We start from the raw sequence: 8,669 nt of genomic DNA, 5'->3' as shown, positions 1-8,669 counted from the left end.
CACAAGAAGAAGCCACGTGGTCCTTGGCGGGTCCTTGGGCTGTTCTCCCAACCACGTAGGGCTGCATGGGTGCTGGGTGCCTGCGGGAATCCCAGCAGACTGCCCCCTCCACCAGCAGGAGTACATGGGAACAGATGGGTATGGGGGCATGGGTGGGCATGGGTGGGCACACAGTCCCAGCATTGGCTGTGACAGACACACAATGAGCACAGCCACTGGGCCTGACGCAGGACATGCCTGCCCCCTGCCCCCAGGCAGAGGCCGTGGCCCTGTGTGAACTGGGGTGGAACCAGTGGAATGTGGCTGCCACAGGAATGGAGAGGAGTGAGCATGGCTCACAGGCCGACAGGCAAGCCCGTGGGAAACAGGGCAGGCACGTGGGCAGGGCAGACATGCAGCCTGAGCAGCCTCATCACAGGAACCAGCCAGGCAGGAAGCACAGGATGACTTCAGACTCAGAGCGGGAGGCCTGGGACCCGAGGGAGGGCCTGCAGCAAGGTGAACGGACGGACGGAGGCACAGGAGCAGGGACGCCCAGGTCCGTTGCTGGGCAAGAACAAGGAGGGAGTCAATCAGGTGATGACACGCGTAGACATAGAGCAGGCCTGCAGCACAGGCACACCCCTAGCCTACAAGGCTTCACCGGCACCCCATTATTGGGTCCCGTGCAGGGAGTCTGAATCTGCTTATAATAAACTAGAGGCCCGGTGCACAGATTCATGCACCAGTGGGGTCCCTCAGCCTGGCCAAAACTGGCTCTCCAGCAGGCCAGGCCGAGGGACCCCAACGGTGCACGATTGGGGCCAGGGAGGGACATGGGAGGTTGGCCAGCCAGGGAGGGACCGCGGGGGGGCTCCAGGGCGTGTCTGGCTGGACCTGCCCAGTCCCGATCGACTGGACCCCAGCATCAGGCTAACCTACTGGTCGGAGGGCTTGTCCCCTGGTGGTCAGTGCACATCATAGCGACTGGTCGAATGATCGAATGAACAGTCGGACACTTAGCATATTAGGCTTTTATTATATCGGATGTTCCTCACCTTTGCTTAAATTTCTGGCCCACGGAGCTCATTCTTCGGCATCGCGAGACCCCACTCACCCCTTTGGTTGTCAGAGTGACTCGTCAAATATAGAACCACAGGAAGCCTCGCCCACGAGGGCTGGGGTCTCGGGGCTGCTGGCAGCTCAGAGCGGCAGCGATAGGAGGCACGGCCTCAGAGCAGGGGTTTCAGCCCCGCGCCACCTGTGACCAGCCCGTGACCTGCCCTGGCCGCCGCGGACCAGAGGCTGTTATTTGGCAACAGCTGCGTGTCCAGCGCCTCCCGAGGCTGAGCCGTGTCTGCTTAAAACTCCCATTCTCCATCCTAGAGACTGCCTCTCAGCCATGGCCCCTGAGATAAATGCTGATGCTCAGCTTAAAAACTACTTCTCTTTAAAACAATAACAATGTGAAGTTATAAAAACCACGAGGAAATGTTGGGAGGAACTTCAGAACCTGACCAGCCAGTTTCTCCTTGAAAATCCACTTCCACAGCCGTCGTGACACATTTGGGCAGCGGGCTCTTCGCACTTGTATACCCTTTGCTCCTCCGAGTCCCCGCGGAGCCCGGGGCCGAGGCCAGGGGCCCCGAGGAGGCAGCAGCCACCGCAGGGAGAGCGAGGCCGGTGGGGCGTGCAGACCCTCGCCCTCCACTGGCACAGGCCTGGGAGAGCTGTTTGCACAGTGAGGAGCGCCAGCAGCAGGACACTCCCGCCGGAACACCAGGATGGCAGCCTGGGCGGCGGGGCGGCCAGGTGTCTTCTGCAGAAACAGGTCACTGAGCTCCTGGCCGCCCGGACCATCAGCTGGACGTCCAGCGGGCCAGAGGCTATGGAGCAGGGGGCAGAGACTGGAGGGAACCAACATGAGCAAGTGCAGGGTGAGTGGGACCCCGGTGGACAGTGGGGACAGGAGCGATGTCCCTCACACAGGGCTCACCTGTGCTCCCGGCAAGTCTCCCGGCAGGGCCATCCCATCGCAATCAGCAGAACCGGAACCCAAGGCTTGGCTCCCAAATACCATTGTCCGCTAAAAGGAGCTTCTCCCCTCAGAGAAATGGCTCTTTTCTTTAAAAAATTTGATTGATTGATTGATTGATTGATTGATTTGATAGAAACATCGATTTGTTGTCCCACTTATTCCTGCACTCATTGGTTCATTCTTGTATGTGCCCCGCCTAGGAATCGAACCTCAACCCTGGTGTGTTGGGACGACGCTCTAACCCAGGGGTCCTCAAACTTTTTAAACAGGGGGCCAGTTCACTGTCCCTCAGACGGTTGGAGGACTGGACTATAGTTTAAAAAAAAACTATGAACGAATTCCTATGCACACTGCACATATCTTATTTTGAAGTAAAAAACAAAACGGCAAAAATACCCACATGTGGCCCGCGGGCCGTAGTTTGAGGATGCCTGCTCTAACCACTGAGCCCGGCCAGGGGCGGAGCTGCTTACCTCAAAGCTGCCCAGGGACAGTGCACGGCTGCCCAGAAGCCTTCCTGCACCCCAAAGTAAGAAATGCCCAGGGAGCCCCAGCCGGTGTGGCTCAGCAGATAGAGCGTCGGCCTGCAGACTGAAGGGTCGCAGGTTCGATTTCAGTCAAGAGCTTGGCTGCGGGCTCGATCCCCAGTAGGGGGTGTGCAAGAGGCAGCTGGTGGATGTTTCTAACTCTCGATCCCTCTCCCTTCCTCTCTGTAAAATCAATAAAAATATATTTAAAAACAAAAGAAATGCTCATAGAATATTAGGACATGCCAACCAAATGCTCCCACTGTTGGGGCAGGTAACGTGAGCATGAAAATAAATACCCATAGTAATAGAGTAACTGTGAAAAAGCAGAAACTGTGAGGACAAAAAGGTAGAAATAAATGAATGGATGAATAGGGCACTTACAGTTTCCAAGTAGCTTCTCAGGCGATGTGTGTGGGTTACCGATGGGACAAGAGTAATTTTGTAGTGAAAACACGCAGGCAGGGCCTGAGCTGTGGTCCGAGGGCACTTCCCCAGGTCTGGACAAACCCACGTGCCATCTGACAGGCACCCAGCAGAGCCCGAAGGAGCCTATTCTACAGAACAGAACGGAGCATGGAAGCGTCCTGTCGAGTCGCGAGGGTCAGGACGTGGAGGAGCTCTCTGGTGAAGGAGACGCAGGAGCCTGGACCGGCGCCGAGTCTGGGACTAGAACCGAACTCCAGGCTGCATTAGGCCCAGCACAGAATTTGGACATTATTTCATCATCCAATAAGGGTGGCACCCGAGGGGTAAGTTGTTATAGACACGAAGGCAGGAATGAGTCAGTGTAAAATTCACCTCCATAGATGCAGAGACCTAGAGGGTCACGACTTAACTGCGTGGCTGGGCAGCCTGAGCCGAAGTGAGCCTGTGGCCTGGACCAGCCTTCAGCCACGTCCAGGTCTCCACTCAAGGAGCTCACTGGCTGTGTCCCCTGCACCAGCCGCTGACTTCTCCATGGAAACACTTCAGGCCAGAAGGGAGTAGCATGAAGTATTCAAAGTAATAAAAAGCAAGAGCCTAGATCTAAGACTACTGTATCCAGGAAGGCTATCATTTAAAGGTTTTCCAGACCAAAAAAATAAATAAATAAAATAAAGGTTAAAGGAGTACGTTACCACCAAATCAGCAATGCAAGTGTTAAAGGGACTGCTTTAAGAAAAAGAAAAGGAGAGAGGATCATAAGCATAAAGAAAATGAAAATGGCAATAAACAAATACCTACCAATAATAACCTTAAGTATAAAGGGATTAAATCCTCCACTCAAAAGATATAGGGTGACTGAAGGGATAAGAAAACATAACCCATATATGCTATCAACAAGAAACCCACCTCAGAACAAAAGATAGAGTGAGAGTGAAGGGATGGAAAAAAAAAAATTCCATGCAAATGGAAAGGGGAAAAAAAGCTGGGATAACAAACGTTGGGGTAACAGACAAAATAGACTTCAAAACAAAGGCCATAAGAAAAGACAAAGAAAACCACTGTATGATACTAAAGGAAATGATTCAACAAGAAGATACAGCCCTTAAAAACATAGGCACCCAATATAGGAGCACCCACATACATATAAAAACTCTTGATGGACTTTAAGGGACAGACTACCAGCAATACAGTCATAGTAAGAAAATGTAACTCCCCACTGACTTCACTGGATAGATCTTCCAGACAAAAAAACCAACAAGGGAACAGAGGCCTTGAGTGACACACTAGATCAGATGGATCTAACTGATATTTACAGACCATTTCACTGCAAAGCTGCAGAATATACATTCTGCTCAAGTGTACCTGGAACATTCTCAAAGATAGACCACATGTTATGACAAAAAAACAATACAAATAAAAAAATATTGATATCATATTAAGCATCTTCTCAGATCACAGTGGCATGAAGTTAGAAATCAATTACAATAAAAAACAAAAACACTTAAATACATGGAGGTTAAACAGCATGTTATTAAACAACTAGAGGCCCGGTGCACGAAATTTGTGCACAGGGGGAGGGGAGTGGTGTGTGTCCCTCAGCCCAGCCTGCACTCTCTCCAATCTGGGATCCCTCTCATAATCCAGGACTGCTATCTCTCAACTGCTCATCTGTCTGCCTGCCTGATTGCCCCTAACTGCTTCTGCCTGCCAGCCTGATCACCCGCTAACCACTCCCCTCCCAGCCTGATCAATGCCTAACTGCTCCCCTGCCAGCCCAATTACTCCTAACTGTCCTCCCTTGCCAGCCTGGTCGCCCAAACTGCCCTCCCCTGCTGGCCTGGTTGCCCCCAACTACCCTCCCCTGCAGGCCTGGTCCCCCCAAACTGCCATCCCCTGCAGGCCTGGTCCCCCCAACTGCCCATTCCTGCAGGCCTGGGTCCCCCACAACTGCTCTCCCTTTCAGGCCTGGTCCCTCCCAACTGCCTTCCCTGCCAGCCATCCTGTGTCCACATGGGGCAGCCATCTTGTGTGTTGGAGTGATGGTCAGTTTGCATATTATATCTTTCTTAGATAGGATGAATGGGTTACCAATGAAATCAAGCAAGAAATTAAAAACTTGCTGGAGACAAATGAAAATGAACACACAACCACCAAAAACCTATGGGACACAGTGAAAGCAGTCCTGACAGGGAAGTTCATAGCATTCCAGGCCTACCTTGAGAATCAAGAACAGCAAGAATATCCCAGAGGAAGTAGAAGGAAGGAAATAATAAAAATGAGAGCAAAAATAAATGACATTGACACTAAAAAAAAAAATTACAAAAAAATCATTGAAGCTAAGAGCTGGTTCTTTGAAAAGGTAAACAAGAATGATGAAACATTAGCCAGACTCATCAAGAAACAAAGAGAGAGGATCCAAATAAACATAATCAGAAATAGAAGAGGCAATATAACAATGGACACCACAGAAATATAAAGTATTGTAAGCAAATACTATGAACAACTATATGCCAACAAGCTGGACAATGTGATGAAATGGCCAAATTCCTAGAAACATACAATATTCCAAAACACAATCAGGAAGAATCAGAAAACCTCCCTCTGCCCATCCTCCCTTCCATCCAGGCCTCTTCAGACTCAGTCTGTTTTGTTTCTTCATTTTAAGAGGCTCCGAGAGCGAGCTGGGCGGGAGAGAAAGAAAAGGAGAAAAGGCTGTGAACTGGTGGGCGCTGTGTGTCTGTGTGTGTGTGTACAGTTGTGAGTGAGTGTGAGTGCCAGCCCCGCCTCCCCCACCCCTGTCTCTGCTGTCACAAGTCCCCACCCACCAGAGTCTGCTACACACACAGCCTGGGCATTAGTTGAAGCCTCTGGTCGTTGTGGATGTGACGGACCCAGGGTTTTTATATATTAGGATAGCTAAGATCTGGAAACAACCCAAGTGCCCATCAGTAGATGAATGGATAAAAAAGCTGTGGGACATTTACACCATGGAATACTATACAGCTGTCAAAAAAGAGGTATCTCTTACCCTTTGGGACAGCATGGAGGGACCTGTAGACTATTATGCTAAGTGAAATAAGCCAATCTGAGAAAGACAAGTATCACATGATCTCACTTATTTGTGGAATCTAATGAACAAAATGAATTGACCAACAAAATAAGAACCGAAGCAGGGAGGCATGGAACAGACAGACATACCTTGACGTGGAGGTGGGGATATGAGGAGAGATAAACCAAAGAACTTATGTACTTACTAGTAGCCTTGTGCACAAATCCGTGTACCAGTAGCTCTCTGTGGGGCCTCTCTGCGCCTACTGTCCAGAGGCCCTCTGTGGCCAGGGTAGAACACTTGCCTTGTCGCATTATGCCAGGCCGCTCACGCAACCCGCTCTCAGCAGCTGCCCCCTCCCTCGGGACTGGGGGACTCTGGCAGGGCTGAGAGGACTGGGCGCTGCCATCTTGTGGCTATGGGCACCACCATCTTTGTGACAAAGTGACGGTGTGGGAGCCCCTTTCACATCCCGCATGGTTCAGGGTTCCTGTTCAGGGTTCGGGTTCTGGAGAAGGCTGTACACAAATGAAAGAGACTAGAAAAGTATTAACTTGGGAATATTGGGGGGCCAGGAGGGAGCCCACCTCTAGGGGGAGGACTACCGCTTTGCTTTGGCCTTTCTATCCCTTTTATTAAGGTTCTGAGATACAGCCATATCCTTTAGGCAGGAAATTCCAATAATAGCCAATCACCAAAATTTACATAAGAGTAACAGGTGGAGGCTGCTTTAGCTACCAATGTCTCAACTAAACAGTGAGTGATTAGCTCCGGCCTTTCAGAGCAATTAAGGTTGACCAGCCTTCCGGATTCCCTGTTCACATCTCTCTATTAGTGACAATGATCAGTTTCCGGCATCTCCCCCGTTTCTTTCCTTTAAAAGATCTTGCATCTGACCGAAACCGGTTTGGCTCAGTGGATAGAGCGTCGGCCTGAGGACTCAAGGGTCCCAGGTTCGATTCCGGTCAAGGGCATGTACCTTGGTTGCGGGCACATCCCCAGTAGGGGGTGTGCAAGAGGCAGCTGATCGATGTTTCTCTCTCATCGATGTTTCTAACTCTCTATCCCTCTCTCTTCCTCTCTGTAAAAAATCAATAAAATATATTAAAAAAAAAAAAAAGATCTTGCATCTGCAGACCAGAGGTAAATAAGAACAAAAATGTTTGAGTCCCAATTTCAATGTCCAACAGATCTGAGTCCCAGTTTCAATGTCCAACAGTTCCTTATGTGTACTTTCAGCAATGATATCTGGATGATGGACAAATGGTGGCAATGCAGGTCTGACCCTCTCTGGTTTGATTCTGGGCAACCTGCAGGGACGCACAGCTGCTCACTGCTAGCATGGCAAGGCGTCGTCAGAGTCTTCCATCTCTGGACTGTTTCTCCTCTTGTCTTCATGGTTGGAGCAGACCTGTCAATTCCTATCTGTTGCAGGAATCCACATGGTCTTGGAGTTGTTTTCTGAAAATATACAAACATATTCTTGACCAAAAGTTAATAAAGGAATCTTTTCTATAAATTTTACTTGGGATCCTTTTTATTTTTGCCCAAACAATTTTCCTTTGGCTTATTTTGATACCATGTGTGTTTTTCATGGGTGTCTTGTTGTTAGCATTTCAAATGAAAATTAGTTTTCAAAGTAAAAAATTTCTAGATGTAATTTACTTTCAGGATATTTTTCCTTACATAATATTTTTCCACTATCCCCCCCCGCCCCTTTTAATTTAATTATTAGGAGGCTTTTGGAAAATTTTTATAATGCAGTCTTGATAACTTAAAATTTTTTTTTTTTTTTTTTGCACAAAAATATGTCTGTTACTTGGGTCCTGATCTGAACTGGGCCAAGTCTCTGTTGCCTGGGTCCCAATCTGAGCTGGGCATGGGAAGCGCGAAGCAGCCATGGGGGCAGGAGACCTCCCTCAGAAGGGGCGTGGGTTAAAGCCCCTGCAATGTTGGGGGTGTGAGGATTTGTGCCCCACCTCTGTTGATCCCCAAGTTCTCTCCTGATGGCCCCTCTGCAACTGTGCCTGTCTTAGGTTGTTCCTTCCCTGAGGAATTTTACCCGTCTCTGGTTAACCAGCCATCCTCTGGGGCCAAGCAGGGTGATGTGAGGTTCAGTTCTGTCTCCTTGGTAGCCTATGCCCCTGTGGCCTCCACACCCAGCACCTTCCTTGGGATTCTCTCGCCTGCTGGCGGGGCCCTGGCATTGATCACATATCTTGGGGAACCCAGGTTTCTTCTCCAGGGAGGGCCCAGCTCACACCATTGGGCGAGAGACAGATCCATGGTACCAGCCACCACGAGGCTTCAACCTCAGCATGAACAGAAAAGCTCAGGCAACAGCTATAGGCAATTGGATTGTGAGAAGAGGGTCCCTCTTGGCAAAAAGGGCAAGAAGGGCCAATATAGAATGCCCAAGTGCCTTCCCAGGGGGCCTTCCACACAGTGGAAGGGATTAAATCCTTTCATGTCCTTTTTTAAATTGCTGCCAAACATTCAAAGAATTAGTTTGTAAGTTTGTTTGGGATAATTGTACAATATGCTGTTGTAAAATATCAAAAATTATAATGACATTATAGAATAATATCATGTAAGGATATTCTTTGTGATAGATCCTCTCTTCCCCCAACTGATGGATGGAGTATGA

This window comes from Eptesicus fuscus, chromosome 19 (assembly GCF_027574615.1).
Source record: "Eptesicus fuscus isolate TK198812 chromosome 19, DD_ASM_mEF_20220401, whole genome shotgun sequence".
NCBI classification, from domain to species: domain Eukaryota; kingdom Metazoa; phylum Chordata; class Mammalia; order Chiroptera; family Vespertilionidae; genus Eptesicus; species Eptesicus fuscus.
The sequence above is the reverse complement of the archived record's forward strand: the minus strand, read 5'-3'. Positions refer to the sequence as shown.